Source organism: Felis catus, chromosome F1 (genome assembly GCF_018350175.1).
Source record: "Felis catus isolate Fca126 chromosome F1, F.catus_Fca126_mat1.0, whole genome shotgun sequence".
Classification (NCBI taxonomy): domain Eukaryota; kingdom Metazoa; phylum Chordata; class Mammalia; order Carnivora; family Felidae; genus Felis; species Felis catus.
Window position 1 is genome coordinate 64,232,613 of NC_058384.1, and position 16,384 is coordinate 64,248,996.

A 16,384-nucleotide genomic window follows, 5' to 3' on the forward strand; every position below is an offset into this window, starting at 1 on the left:
CCGAGTCCCCAGACCTCCGGGGATGGAGGTGTGCATTCTTGCGGGCCACGGACCCGGCTACGCGGAGTCCGGTCTGGGATATGGAAAGATCGATTTCCTCTCCCCCCCGCACCCCCCTCCCCTCCACGAGGGCTGCGAGAAGGGAGAGTTATTTCTGATGTTAATTAGTGGCAGGAGACGCTCCCCGCTTCCCGTGCATACGGGGATTTCCCTGACACCCGCACCACCGCATCCCCCTCGCTACCAAAAATAATTTAATTACTCTGGGTTCTAGCTGCGAGCGGCAACCGCCCCGTCAGTATGGGACGCTCCCTCATTAACACTTTTTCCCTCCCCTCCTGGTTTGAGCGCTGGGATTAATTACAAAGGGAACCGTGCCCTGGGGGAGCAAGGGCGGGGGAGGCGCAGGCCCTGGGAGCTTGGAGGAAGGGGAGAGGGGGCCCTTCTCCCAGGAAAACTCCAAAGGCCTATCAGGTCCCCAACCCCAGTCAGGCAGGCTCTTGGCTTCAGATACCTCGGAGTCGGGTACTCTACAGGGATTCTAGGGTATCACAAAATACCCCACATAATTGGGGCATTTCTGCTTCGGAGCACTCCACAGAACCAGTTAGGGTTCATGAAGTGGGGCAGTTGCTCTGAACCCCACCAAGAGTCTCCCCCATCATAAACGTGGGAAGTCCTTCCCTTTGGAGCGAGCGAAACCTTGAAGTATTATTATATTATCATATTGCTGTGCAAACCAGCACTTACCGAGGGTCACAATACTTCAAAAGCACGGTCACACCTCCGCGGGCAGGTCCTGGCCTTCTCACCATCTCAACATCTTCCAGTGTTCAGGCCCGACACCTTCTCGCCCAACCCTGTGATTCAGAAGTCCAAAGGGAAGGACATTCCCAGCCTCCGTGCCTCACTTATTTGGGGAGTTTTGCTCCTCCCTGATGAAATGTTTTCTCTGAGACCTAAGCTCGTCCCTTACAATTGTCCATTCTAACCTAACCAGTCATGGGGACAAGAGCCGTCTTCATCCGCATTGGGACCATTCAAAGATGGAAAACCTTAAGCAGCAGTTCCCTTCTCCTCTGCCCAAACCCTTGCCTCTCTCCTCATCCCCCCCCCCCCATCCACATCCTGCGTGAGCAAGTGACTCAGTACTGAGACTACATGAAATACGCAGAATCATTACTTCCGGTACCCAAGTCCCTGAGTGGGGCCGGGTACTCCTTAGCGTGGTGCCTGTCATGGGCAGTATTTGAGGGACAAGTGGCAGGAAAGCTAGGAAGGGGAAAGGGAGGTAGAGCAGGCTTAGGCGTCCCCAGGCCTGCCCAGAGCACACCCCCAGGGCTAGGCGGCAAGTGTATAACTTGACCCAGGGACGGGGCTCCCGCAGCTGCCCTGCTAGCTGACTATCCAGCAGGTTAGCGCAAGGTATGTTCACACGATGTTAGCCTGTTTCACAAGCTTCAGAAGGGCCTGAAGAATCAGAAACAGGGCTTCTGACCCCGGAATTACAGACAATTCTGTAGACTGGCCCCGCCTAAAGCCAAAACCAAAGACGTCAACACATAAGTCTTCAGGATTAACAGATGTCAGGCATCAACCTGGAATAAACTCAATCTCTCCTTTTTCTTCTCTAAAGGCGAAATTGGGGGCTTTCGGTTCCGCCTCTGCAACAAAAGCACGGGTTTACAGAGACGTCCAACATTCACCCTAACGGGTGCAAAGTGTCCCATGCAGCCTTTCTCTGGACTGCCCTCCATGGTCACCCCTAGAATGGACGCCCATCTGGATTTCACACATCCTGAACTCACAGAGGGAAGGAATGGGAGCTCCAAAGAGGAGGCCCGCGTATCTTAGGGCCCAAGGGACCTAGCCCAATTCCTTTTTAATTTTTGATTTTTTTTAAAGCTTATTTATTTTTGAGAGACAGGGCATGAGCAGAGTGGGGGGGGGGTGGGGAGAGAGAGAGAGGCACACACAGAATCCAAAGCAGAGCCTGACGTGGGGCTCACACCCACGAACCCTGAGATCATGACCTGAGCTGAAGTCAGATGCTTCTTCGTTGAACCGAGCCACCCCTTAGCCTTAGCCTAATTCTTTAGGAGAGAAGACGACACTGAAGTGACATCCAGCTGGGATTTTCCCAAGGGGCCCAGCCCTCAGTGACAGAGGGAGGGCAGGAGCCTGAAGGAGTGGAACAGACTGCACAGCTCCTAGCTTTGAGGACACGGGCAAGTTTCTTCATTTCTTCGAGGCTCAATTCCTGTGTCTATAGAATGGGACTAATGAGGGTAACAGCAGGAACCCCTCCACATACCCATCATGCCCCAGTCAATTCCCAGCCCAACTCCCCCTCTTTGTTATGTACCTCAGAAGATGCCTAGTGCTTTCTGGAATCTGGCTCAACGAGGGGGCTCTTCGCCAAAAGCCAGGGCCCTCAGTAAAAGTTCTTTCATTTCCCCACCGCCTCGAGGGCCTGAGGCAGTAGGGATCGAACAGGCTGACCAGAGGCCTCTCAGGAGCCCTGGTCCTGGTCCTCCTCCACGGAGGACGCAAAAGGTTCATAAAGTAGCAATGGACACTCTCTAAGGGAAAACGCCCCAGCCGAGAGAGGGGGCCTGCTTCCGGTGCAGATGAAACTGTTCCCGGAAGTCAGGCCCAGAGCCCGGCCACCGACATTAGGTGTTCTGCTCTGGTGAAAAGTTGGGCCTCTTTGCGGCACCACTGTGGAGAAAGGGGTCTCCTCAGTAACTTGCTTAAACCCAGAAGCTTCGCAGCTAGTGGGATGGCCATCAAAGTCCTTCAATGGGAGTGAGGAACAGTTTCTCCAACCCCCGGGTACAGGTGGCCCCAGTAATGCCCACACCCAGCCAGGCCTACCATGTTGGTACATCCCTGCTGATAAAACTGGGAACGGTTCTATCTCCCAGGATAACCAGAGCTCTTTCAGCAGCACCGACGTTCCTGGAAAGGCTACCCTCAATGCTTGCAGAAGTATTTCCAGACCCAGTCTAGACTGTGAAACAAGTGACTTTTTTTTTTCCACTTTTAGTGAGAAAGGGAACAAAATAGCAAAACTCCTCCGCTGGTTAAGAATGTTGTGCTACCACAGGAGTTGTTGTGAGGCGTCTCTGTCTTCACGGAGCTCCTGATCTCTTTGAGAAGCAAAACCGAGCCTCGTTCGTTTTTCCGTGAATGGCACGTAAAAGTCACTACATCGGTGTTACTTCCCTTTCCTTCTAATTCCCTTCTCTATCCCCAGTCCTCACCTGTCCCAACCCTTTGCCATCCCCTGTCATCCAACCTTTATCAAGCGTGAGCTTCCTCAAATCCCATCCCACTGTCACCAATCTACGAAGTTACCTACAATTAAACGCGTGGTTCTCAACCTTGACTGCAGATTTTAATCACCTGGGAAGCTCTGAAAACATACGACTGCCCAGGACCCATCCCAGAGTAATTAAACCAGAAACTTCCGAGGCGCCCCCAGCCATCAGCATTTTTTTTTAAGTTACCTCTGCGATTCTAATGTGAGAACCGCTAAGTCAGACTCTTTCTGATTCCCTTCCTCCTTCCTCGGCAGAAGAAATGCCCCGCCTCCCGTGCCAAGGACTACTTCCTCCAGGTTCGCCTTAGATGCTGTCCTTTCCTACGTCCATCTGTCTCTCCTGCGTCTGACTTAGGCCTCCTGGCTCATCCATGCCCAGCTGGCAGAACTAAGTAAAAATAGGCACCTCCACTCTGTAAGGCTCCCTTTGCTGCAACCCTCCCTCTCTCCCCCTTCTCATTCCACCCTCTTGGAAGAGTAGATTCCTCACCACCGTCCTCCCTCCTCCCTTCACTCCTTGGCTCCTTGCTTCCCAGTCATCCCCTCGATCTCCCCTCCTCCTGACTTCAGATATTGATATTTCCCAGAACTCAGGCTTTGGCCCCTTTACTCTCACCTCACATGCTCTCCCAGAAGACCGTCATTGTGTCTCGTGGCTTCCATCAGTACGTTCTTATCAGTGTTCCTAAGTCCAGATCTCATGTTGCCAGCACCCTGATGGACATTTTCCCCCATTTTATGGATCTATCCTAACGTATTTAGTTAGTTAGTTAGTTATTTTTAATATGAAATTTATTGTCAAATTGGTTTCCATACAACCCCAGTGATCATCCGGAAAGGTGCCCTCCTCAGTGCCCATCCCCCACTTTCCCCACCCTCCCACCCCCCATCAACCCTCAGTTTATTCTCAGTTTTTAAGAGTCTCTTATGGTTTGCCTCCCTCCCTCTCTAACTTTTTTTTTCCTCCTTCCCCTCCCCTCCTATTAAGTTTCTCACGATCCACAAAAGAGTGAAAACATATGGTATCGGTCTTTCTCTGTATGGCTTATTTCACTTAGCGTCACACTCTCCAGTTCCATCCATGTTGCTACAAAGGGCCATATTTCATTCTTTCTCATTGCCAAGTAGTATTCCATTGTGCATATAAACCACAACTTCTTTATCCATTCCTGATGGACATTTTAACTTGGCTCTTCTTTGGGTGCAATAGGTTTAAAGGGAACACGTTGTCTTCCCTCCACTCCCACCCCCTTGGCCTTTTCAGCCCTTTCTCACTTCCAAACGTGTATCATTCCCTTACCGATGTACCTTCCCCCGCCTTGCCAATGTGATGTTTCTGAAAGAGAAATCTGACGGTCACTCCCTCGCCTAGAACAACCCAAAGGCAAGATGAAGTCAAACCTTCTTGGCACTCTGTGTGAAGGAGTACCTGACTCCCTCTCCCCCTCCAGCCTTCTCTCCTGTTACCCTCTGTGCGTTCAAAGCCCAAACAGTCAACATAGATACATTCAAACTTTCCTCACGAATGGGTTACTCTGCCAACTCGGGACTCCCACTACCGCTTCCCTCTACCTTCATATGGTGTTTCCTTTGCCTGAAATGTCATCCTCCTCCTTCTCTGCTTAGAAAATTCCGTTCACCCTTCAAGACTCAGCTGTGGTCCCTCTTTGAGGCCTCTCCAACTTTCCCCCAGCAAAGTTAGATGCCCCTCCCCCAGAGGGCCTCCTTTGTGCTCCCAAAGCTCTGCATTTTACGACACTGTATGGTAATTTCTTATTTACATATCTGTCTGCCCAGCTGGTCTGTGAGCTTCTGAAGTGGAAGAAACAGTGCTTTATTTATTTTCTAAACGCAGAACTTAGCTCAGTGAACGGTACACAACAGTAAATGTTTGTCTAGAGGAACAGAAAAGAGGAGAGGAGCCTGAGTGGAATATGTGATGTTAAAGGAATCTACTTGTAAGTAATAGAATTATACCATTTTGAGACTGGAAGGGATCTTTCTCTGTTCTACCGACAAGGAAAAGCTGTAGACAAGTAACACCTTGCCCTCAAATGGTACAACTAATTAGTAGAGGCACCAGAGCTGGAACCTAGGTCTCCTGACGTCTTGTTCAGTAGTCTGTCAACGGCCCTCTGGTAACAGAGCATTAATTGTTTGAAATAAAGAACAGGACAGTCGCTCTTAGCTTTTTGTAGACTGCTGCTGTCTTTGAGACTTTGATGAAAGCTACAGGTTCCCCACCAAAACACACACACACACACACACACACACACACACACATATAGAATTTCACCTCCACTTTCAGGCGTTAGAGGGAGTTCGTGGCTGTGCGAAAGATGGTGTGAAGGAAGAATCTAGAAATGGAGAGACCAGTGAGAAGGCTAATGCGGTAGTTGGGAAGAGAGAGAGAAAGAGAGAATACAAGAACAAGAACCAGTAAGTGCTGGCTCCAAGACTGGGGCGGGGGGTGGGGGGTGGGGAGGAGTTAGAAAGGAAAGTTCAAATTTGAGAGGTGACCTGTGGGTGGGATGGGTACAGTGGAGGGACAAAGAGGCATTTAAGATGACTCAGAGGCTTCTGGTATAGATATCAAGGAAAATGGTGATGCCACACATCAAATTATGGGCTAGTGAGAGAGAGTAGGTTTGCAGGCAAATAATGTGTTTGATTTGACAGGTGTCTTAGATGCCTGGAGGCCATCAGGGTGGGGATGTCCAAAGGAAGCTGGCAATAACACAAGCACCTTCCACATCTTCTCTTGCCGCTCTTCCTCTGGCCATCTGGATAATCCATTTTTCCCTGAACCAAACACATACTTTCCTACCTCTATCCTCTTTGCTCACCCTACTCCCTCAATATGGTGCCCTTCCAACCCCCTCACCTTTATCCAAAATATTTGACGGTCCAGTTCAAATGATATTTTCTCTGTTAAACCTTTCCTGACACCACCAGTCTGATCTAATCTCTCCCTTCTCTAAGATCCCAAATCTTTCTCTGAACCTCTCTTACCATATTTTATATTTGGACTTTCAGTTATTTACATCATTCAGTAAAAGGCTGAAAGGAAGAAAAAAGGAATAAAGGACAGATGGTACAAAGAGAAAACAAACAGCAAGATGGAAAATCTAAACCCAACCATATCAATAATTACATTAAATGTGAATGGTCTAAACACACCAATTAAAATGGTCTAAACACACCAATTAAAAGAAAAAAGGAATAAAGGACAGATGGTACAAAGAGAAAACAAACAGCAAGATGGAAAATCTAAACCCAACCATATCAATAATTACATTAAATGTGAATGGTCTAAACACACCAATTAAAAGGCAGAGTTTGCCAGTTGGATTATAAAAGCAGTATCTGACTATATGCTGCCTACAAGAAACCCCTTTAACTATAAAGCATGAATAAGGTAAAGGTGAAAGGATGGAAAAATATATATCATGCTAACACCAATCAAGATAAAGTTAGAATGGCTATATTAAAACTAGATAGAGTAGATTTCAGGGCAAAGGGTATTACCATGAATAAAGAGGGTCATTTCATAATGATAAACAAGTCAATTCATCAAGAAGACATGACGATTTGAGAGGTACCCAGCTGGCTGTGTCGGTAGAGAATGTGACTCTTGATCTCGGGGTTGTGAGTTCAAGCCCCAAGTTGGTTGTAGAGATTGCTTTAAAATCTTCTTTCAAAAAAAAAAAAAAAAGACATAACAATTGGAAGCACTTATGTACCTAAATAACAGAGAGTCAAAGTACACGAAGCAAAAACTGATAGAACTGTAAGGAGAAATTGACAAATCCATGATTATAATCAGAAATGTCAATACTTATGTCTCAATAATTGATAGGACAAAAAAATCGGAAAGTCAGTAAAGATATTTAAGGACTTGACCAACACTATTAATTAACTTGACCTGATTGACATTTATAGAACATTCCACTCAATAACAGCAGAATACACATTCTTTTCAAGTGTACAAGGAACATTCACCAAGATAGACCATACCTTAGGCCATGAAAGAAGTCTTGGTAAATTTAAAAGGAATGAGATCACACAAAATATATTCTCTGACCACAGTGGTATTAAATTATATGTCAACAATTGAAGAATACCTAGAGAATCCGAAATACTTGGAAACTAAGCAACACTATTCTTTTTTTTTGTAGTGTTTATTTATTTTTGAGACACAGAGAGAGTGTGAGCAGGGGAGGGGCAGACAGAGAGGGAGACACAGAATCCGAAGCAGGCTCCAGGCTCTGAGCTGTCAGCACAGAGCCTGACGCGGGACTCAAACTCACGAACCATGAGATCATGACCTGAGCTGAAGTTGGACACTCAACCTACTGAGCCACCCAGACACCCTTAAACAACACTGTTCTAAATAATTCATGGGTAAAAGAAGAAGTCAATGAGAAAATTTAAATTTTTGAACTGAATGAAAATTAAGACACAACATAATTAAATTTGATAGCTAAAGTAGCTCTTAAAGGGAAATTTATAGTTCTCACAGCCTATGTTAAAAAAGAAAACAGGTTGGGGCACCTGGCTGGCTCAGCTGATAGAGGCTTGTGACTCTTGATCTCAGGGTTGTGATTTCAAGTCCCATGTAGGTGTAGAGATTACTTACTTAAAAATCAAATCTTTAAAAGAAAAAAAGAGGGGTGCCTGGGTGGCTCAGTCAGTTAAGCGTCACTCTCCCTCTCTGTCTCAAAATAAATAAATAAACATTTTTTTAATAAATAAAAGAAAAAAGAGGAAACAAAAAGGTCTCGAGTCAACGATATCAGCTTCCACCTTACAAAATTAGGGGGAAATGCAAATTAAACACAAAGTAAACAGAAGTAAGGAAATAATAAAAACAAGCAGAAACCAATGAAATAGAGGGGTGCCTGGGTGTCTCAGTCCGTTGGGCTCTTGCAGTCTACGGGACTGAGCATTGTGGCTGGCTCTGCACTGACAGGGCAGAGCCCGCTTGGGGTTGTCTCTCTCCCTTTCCCTCTGCCCCTCCCCTGCTAGTGCTCTCTCCACCCGCCCCCCGCCACTCTTAAAATTATATAAAAAAAAATCAGTGAAATAGAAAACAAACTCAATAGAAAAAATCAGTAGAAACGAAAGCTGGCTCTCAGAGAAGATAGGAAAAATAGACAAATCTAGGGGCGCCTGGGTGGCTCAGTCGGTTAAGCGGCCGACTTCGGCTCAGGTCATGATCTCGCGGTCCGTGAGTTCGAGCCCCGTGTCGGGCTCTGTGCTGACAGCTCAGAGCCTGGAGCCTATTTCAGATTCTGTGTCTCCCTCTCTCTGACCCTCCCCTGTTCATGCTCTGTCTCTCCCTGTCTCAAAAATAAATAAAACGTTAAAAAAAAAAAGACAGATAAATCTAGCCAGAGTTATCAGGCAAACAAGAAAAAGAGATATATATCATTAATAACAGGAATGAGAGAGATGGCATCACCACAGATTCTAGAGATATTAAAAGGATAATAAAAGAATATTATTAACAGCTTTATGCAAAAAATGTTGACAACTTAGATGAATGTAAAATTCCTTGAAAGTAACAAAATATCCGACTCACTCAAGACGAAATAGACCATCTGAATTAGCCTGTGGCTATTAAACAAATTGAACTGTGGTTAACAACCTTCCCACAAAGGAAACACCAGACCTAAGTAGCTTTACTGGTTAATTCTACGAAACATTAATAAAGAAATAATATCAATTTCACTCAAACTCTTCCAGAGAATTGAAGCAGAGGGAATACTACCCAATTCATTTGTACAAAACTGCGGTTACTCTAACACCAGAATGAGACAAAGGTATTACAAGAAAACTACAGACCCATAAGAACATAGATGCAAAAATCCTTGACAGCATTTTAGTAAATCAAATCCAACATTATATAAAGAGGATAATACATCATGACCAAAAATGCAAGGTGGAGTTAACATCTGAAACATTAGAAACCATTTTTTAGACATTTTATTTTATTTTATTTTATTTTACTTATTTTAAAGAAAGAGAGAGAGAGTTCATGAGTAGCAGAGAGGGGCAGAGGAAGAAAGAGAGAAAGAGAGAGAGAGAGAGAGAGAGAGAGAGAGAGAGAGAAAGAATCTTAAGCAGGCTCCACGTTCAATGTGGAGCCCAATGCAGGACTCCATCCCACAACCCTAGGATCGTGACCTGAGCTGAAATCAAGACTTACACACTCAACCAGCTGAACCACCCAAACACTCCAGGAAACATAATCATCTCAACAACTATCAAGGAAACATTTGACAAAAAGCCAATATAAATTTCTGATTTGAAGAAAAACCTTTCAACAAATTTGGAATAGAAGGAAACTTCTTCAGTCAGATAAAAGTCACCTACACACACACACACACACACACACACACACACACACACACACACATATCCATGCACATACACACACAACTAAGGGATAACGTCTTATAAAAACATCATAGTAGAAGACTGAATGCTTTCCTCCTAAGAGCAGGAGCAAGGCAGGGATATCTGCTCTCACCACTTTTTTTTAATGTTTTATTTATTTTTGAGGGGGGGTGAGTGGCAGAGAGAGAGGGGGACAGGGGATCTGAAGCAGGCTCTGACAGCACCTGGTGCTGAGAGGACCAAGCCCAACGCAGGGCTCAAACTCACAAACCGTGAGATCATGACCTGAGCCAAAGTCAGATGGTCAACCAACTGAGCCATCCAGGAGCCTCTGCTCTCACTTTTCTTCAGCATTGTACTGGAGGTTTTAGCCAGTGCAATAAGGCAAGAAAAGTAAATAATGGCATCCAGGTTGGAAAGGAAGAAGTAAAATTGTTTTCGTTCAGAGATAACATAATCAACTATGCAGACAATTCAGTGGATCTACAAAAAAGTTACCAGAACTAACAACTTAGTTTTAACACGTTTTCAGGATATAAGATCAACATGCAGAAATCAATTGTGTCTCTACCTACTCGTTGTCTTAGTTTCCTATGGCTGCCATAATTAAGTATCACAACCAGGATGGCCTCAAAGAGCAGAAAGGTGTTGTCTCAGAGTTCTGGATGCTGGAAGTCTGGTAGCAAGGTATCGGCGGTGCCACGCTCTCACGGAAGGATCTAGGGGAGGATCCCTCCTTGCCTGCGTTAGCTTCCGGTGTCTTCCGGCAATCCATGTGTTCCTTGGCTTGTAAATGCGTCACTCCAGTTTCTACCTCCATTGTCACAGGTCCATCTTTTCCCTGTGGGGTTTTATATCTTTTTCCCTCTCTGCATATCTGTGTCCAAATTTCTTTCTTATAAGGACATCGATCACATTGGATTAAGGGCCCATCCTACTCCAGTATGACCTCATCTTAACTCTAATTACAGCAGCACAGATCCTACTTCCAAATGAGATTACACTCACAGGTTTCCTGGATTAGTAAGGACTTCCACATATCTTTGAGAGGGCATAAATTTAACCCATGATACTAGCAATCAACACTCAAAAAAATAAGTTTAAGAATATCATTGATATTAGCATCAAAAAAACCCCATAAAATACTTGGGAATAAATCTGACAAAAGCCGTGCGTTGAAAACATAAAACATTGCTCAAATAAATTTAAAAAGACCTAAATAAATGGGAAGATATATATTGCCCGTGGATTAGGAGACTCAATATTATTAAGATTTCTTATGACTTACATTTTTTTATGTTTTAATGTTTATTTAATTTTGAGAGAGAGAGAGAGGGAGAGCATGAGTGGGGGAGGGGGAGAGAGAGGGAGACACAGAATCCAAAGCAGGTTCCAGGCTCTGAGCTGTCAGCACAAAGCCTGACATGGGGCTCGAACTCATGAACCATGAGATCATGACCTGAGCTAAAGTCAGATACACCCAGGCACCCCTATTACTAAGATTTCAATCCCCCCGAATTGACCTAAAGATCTAACGTATTCCCAAACAACATCACAACAAGGTTTATGGAAACTGACAATCTGATTCTAAGTGTTGTATGGAATTGCAAAGGGTCTAGAACAGCCAAAACAACTTTGAAAAACAAGAATACAGCTGAAACACTTACAGAAATTCAAGATTTATTATAAAGCTACGATAATTAAGATAGTATAGTATAGGCATTTACAAAAGACAGATAGATCAATGGAACAGAATAGAGAGTTCATAAATAGATCCACATACATATGGTCAATGGATTTTTGACAAATGGGCAAAGACAATGCACTAAAGAAGGGACAGTCTTTTCAATATAGAACAGTTGGATGTCTACATGCCAAGAGACAGAAAGAGAGAGAGAGAGAGAGGGAACATCAATCCATACCTGGCATCATACACAAAAATTAACTCAAAGTTGATCATTAAATTAAATGTAAAACATAATGTCTGGAAGAAAACATAGGAGAGCAAATCTTTGCAACTTTCAGCTAGGCAACAGTCTTAGGACCCTAAAAACCAGGATCCATAGAAGATGGTAAACCTTAAAAACAAAGTCCATTATGGAGGTGCCTGGGTGGCTCAGTCAGTTGAGCGTCCCATTTGGGCTCAGGTCATGACCTCGCTGCTGCTCGTAGGTTTGAGTCCCGCATCCGGCTCTGTGCTGACAGCTCAGAGCCTGGAGGCTGCTTCTGATTCTGTGTCTCCCTCTTTCTCTCCCTTCCCCTGCTCACGCTCTCTCTCTCTCTCTCTCTCTCTCTCTCAAAAAATAAACATTAAAAAATTTTTTTAATAAAAAAATAAAGTCAGTTACATTGCCAGCAAAAAGTAGGTTTATTCAATAATGGAGAATTGAAATTCAGGACGTAGAAACATGACAAAACTCATAGGCAAGCCCAACAAAGAAGAGGACTGTTATTTTATGCAAAAGAAGGAGATGGGGGGGTGTGTTTTGAACCAAAGTCCACGGAAGAAAACCAAGAGTTGAGGGTGGGGAGGGTTACATATTGGCTGAGTTGCAGGGGTGGCCGATTTCTTATAGAAGAGCCAATGTCCATCTTTTCCTTTGGGGCCTGTGGTTGATCATTCTTTCCTGTTGATGATTCAGAGTGATGATCCAGAATCCCAGATTCTGCAGGGATCTGTAACTGACAGTTCTTCCAGTATTTGACATTGAGTGGTATGGCTTCCCCTCTGGCCTCTGGATTCCACTAATAAAGTTTCCCTTTATTAATTGTCACAAAACATAAAATGATAAGTTGGACTTTACAAAAATTGAGAACTGCTTTCAAAAGACACTTTTTTTTGTTTTAAAATTTTTTCAAGTTTATTTATTTTTGAGAGAGACAGAGTGAGCGAGCATGGGAGTGGGGCAGAGAGGGAGTGGGAGAGAGAATCCCAAGCAGGCTCCGTGCTGTCAGTGTGGGGCGGGACACAGAGTTCGATCCCACGAACACCAAGATCACGACCCGAGCGGAAACCAAGAGTTGGTTGCTTAACTAACTGAGCCACCCAGGCACCCCTTGTTTGTTTTTTTAAGGAGGCTCCGCGCTCAGCCTAACGTAGGGCTTGAACTCATGACCCCGAGATCAAGACCTGAGCTGAGATCAAGAGTCAGGGGTGCCCGGGTGGCTGAGTGGTTAAGCATCTGACTTCGGATCAGGTCATGACCTCACAGCTCAGTTCGTGAGTTTGAGTCCCACATGGAGTGAGCTCAAGCCCCCCTTTGGATGAGACCCGCTTCTCTCTCTCTCTCTCTCTCTCTCTCTCTGCCCCTCACTCACTTGCGCCCCCTCTCTCTCTCTCAAAAAAGGAAAAAAAAAAGAGTCAGGTGCTTAACCAACTGAGTTACCCAGGCGCTCCTGAAAAGACACTGTTGAGAAGAGAAAAGACAAGTCACAGACTAGGGGGAAATATTTGCATGCTGCGTATTTGATAACGGCCTTGTATTAGATTATATAAAGAACTCTCGAAACTCAAAAAAAAAAGGAAAGGAAATAATATATAACTATATTGCAAATGAAAAAATAAAATTGTTCTTTGAACAATGAAAAAGACAGATTATTCAATAAATGGTATTAAGATAACCAGGTAGCTGTTTGGAAAATGTAAGCTTGGAGTTCTACCTCATTTCTTGTATCTAATGAAATGCAGCTAAAGGTAAACAACAACACAACTAAAGGAATAATAATATAAGTATTAGAAGAAAGGGGCGCCTGGGTGGCTCAGTCGGTTAAGCATCCGACTCTTGATTTTGGCTCAGGTCGTGATCTCACGGTTCGTATGATCGAGCCCCGTGTTGGGCTTTGCGCCGATAGTTTGGAGCCTCCTTTGGATTCTCTTTCTCCTTCTCTCTCTGCTCCTCCCCCGCTGTCTCTCTCTCGAAATAAATAAACTTAAAGAAAAGAAGAAAAGTGTGGAAGAAGATGCCTAAGTGAAGTGAACATTGTTGAGTCATTTACAATAGGGTGGGGAAGATACTGAGGAAGCAGGGCCTCTGGCTTCTCCCGTTTCAACTCTTGGAACACCACAAACTCTTGATTTTTGTCATTTGCAACCTGTCCGTTCTACCTGGACCACCTCCTGGAACACATCCTTCTAATTTGGACGGAAATAAAGAGGATGTAACGCCTGTTAGCTGAGCCGCCCATCGCGTTAGGGAATTCAAACTCTGTAGCACCAATCACAATTCTTTTAAAACAAGTTTTGTAACCTTGTGGCTTTTGAACCTTTATAAGCCTGCACTCCCCTCTCAAAATTGGGGAGGACACTTCCAATTTTGGTCAACGCCATGCCTTGTCCCTTGGGGATTACAATCCCGAAGGCCCCAAATAAATGCATTTGGTTGCTTTCTAGCCTCTCCTCTTGGTCGACAGCCACAATCGAGTTTTTCCTTTCTTTCTTTCTTTTCTGCTTTTGAAGCGGGGATGTCCAAGGCCCCAAATACAGAAATCATAGAAGACAAGGTTATAAATGTGATCAAATAGAAATGTCTGCACGCCGAAAGCCTTAACTATCCATGATCCTACCAATCCTACAATCCTATAGTCCTAGAGATCATACAACCAATTGGAAAATCTCCGACAATCAATCCAAACAGGAAACGAATACCTATCGCCACAGCTTCAGCAGCAGCAAAATCTAGAAGTTGGTATCGAGTGCTCGTGAGGTGGCGGGAAACAGGATGATCCACAGGGGCTGCTGTGCGTCTAATCTGATAGGTCCTGTAGCGCAGCCTGGACGTGTCTAAGGAAACCGAATATGGATGTGTAAAGTCTATAATCCAGTTCCGTCCCCAGGAATAGGTTGCAAAAATAACCCTATAAAGGATACATGAAATGACAAGTTCAAGAATACTCATGGCAGCAAAAAACTGGGAAACAATCTTGGATGCTAAATACACGGGAGAAGGTGCACAGGGCATATGTGGATACAAAGAAGGAACTAGTCCACCCTGTATCGTTTTTAAATTCCATCTCATACATAAAAGCAGAATGGAAGGTTCTGTGTGTGTGTTTCTCAAAGAATTATTAAAATTTGGGGGTGTCCGGGTGGCTCAGTTGGTTAAGTGTCTGACTCTTGATATCGGCTCACGTCTTGATCTCAGGGTTGTGAGTTCAAGCCCTGCATTGGGCTTTGCGCTGGGCGAGAAGCCTACCGTTAGGTTAGTTTCGGGTGTCCAACGTGGGGATACAACAAGTCTGTAGTTACGCTGTGTTCTCGTGGGTTTGAGCCCCAAATCAGGCTCTGTCTTGTCAGCACAAAGCCCACTTTGGATTCTCTGTCCCCCTCTCTCTGTGCCTCTGCCCCACTCACGGTCTCTCTCTCTCTCTCTCTCTCAAAAAATAAATGAAGATTAAAAAAAAAAAACCACAGTGTTTAGTAAGAAGAAAAAAGAAAAGTAAAACAAACAGAATGAGATGTTATACTACACTATTGTCCTGAAATATAAAACACACAAGATAATATATATATATATATATTAACTTTTTAAATGTTTATTTATTTTTGAGAGGGAGAGAGAGAGACAGAGTGTGAGCCAGGGGAGAGGTAGAGAGAGAGGGAGACACAGAATCCGAAGCAGGCTCCAGGCTCCGAGCTGTCAGCACAGAGCTGGACGCGGGGCTCGATCTCGCAAACCGCAAGATCGTGACCTGAGCTGAAGTCAGACACTTAACTGACTGAGCCACCCAGGCGCCCCTATAATATATTTTTTTAAAGAGAGAGCACAAGAGCCAAGTAGGGGCAGAGGGAGAGGGAGAGAGAGAATCTAGGCAGGCTCCAAGCTCCATGTGGAACCCAACTTGGGGCTCGATCTCATAACCCTGGGATCATGACTTCAGCCGAAATCAAGAGTCAGATGCTCCACCCACTGAGCCACCTAGGTGCCCCACAAAATAGTATGATGTACTGATCAGGTATACATATATGTGTCAATAAATGAATGAAAGGGAGGGCCCACTGCACTGACTAAATAAGTCGGTACATGCCCACGGAAGGGGTGGCAAGGAGAAGGGGACAGGAATGTCAAAAGAACAGGCAGGAAGAAGGGAGGGGTGGCCTAATGATTTCACGTGCCACAAACTGAGGGATTTTGCTGATTATTCCAGTTAAACAAAAGAAGGGCAAGAGCATTGTTTTACTTAAAAGACACTGTATGTTTTTAAGAAAAAAATATAGCATAAAATTTAAACAATGAACTCAAGTTTTTTTCAAGAGGCCAAGGATAGACAATTCCCAGAAGAAATACAAACATCTAAGAAGCATATGACATCACGATCCTCAACCTCAAGTAAGAAAAATCTCAATTAAAGAAAAATTCAAGGGGCACCTGGGTGGCTCAGTCGGTTGAGCATCTGACTTCGGCTCAGGTCATGATCTTGCAGTTCGTGGGTTCGAGCCCCGCGTCAGGCTCTGTGCTGACAGCTCGGAGCCTGGAGCCCGCTTCGGATTCTGTGTCTCCTCCTCTCTCTTCGCCTCCCATGCTCATGCTCTATCTCTCTCTGTCTCTCAATAATAAATAAATGTTAAAAAAAGAAAAAGAAAAATTCAATATTCCCTTTTGCCCATGAACTTGGAAAGAAATGGAAAAGAATGATAATATACATTGCCATGAAGGGCGT

The 16,384-nt window shown here is 44.6% G+C and overlaps 1 long non-coding RNA gene across 2 annotated transcripts; it reads right to left on the reverse strand.

The window, feature by feature from the left end:
• Positions 1 to 12,076: 12,076 nt before the first annotated feature.
• LOC109495796 lies at positions 12,077 to 16,135 on the reverse strand. 2 transcript variants are annotated; one of them, XR_002151489.3, is made up of 3 exons: positions 16,093 to 16,135; positions 14,373 to 14,581; positions 12,077 to 12,486 (listed from the first exon to the last, which is right to left on the reverse strand). It is a non-coding gene; the product is annotated as an uncharacterized LOC109495796 (long non-coding RNA). The 2 variants fall into 2 exon arrangements; XR_002151488.3 differs by lacking the exon at positions 12,077 to 12,486 and having other exon boundaries at positions 13,691 to 14,581.
• Between the last annotated feature and the right edge of the window lie 249 nt (positions 16,136 to 16,384).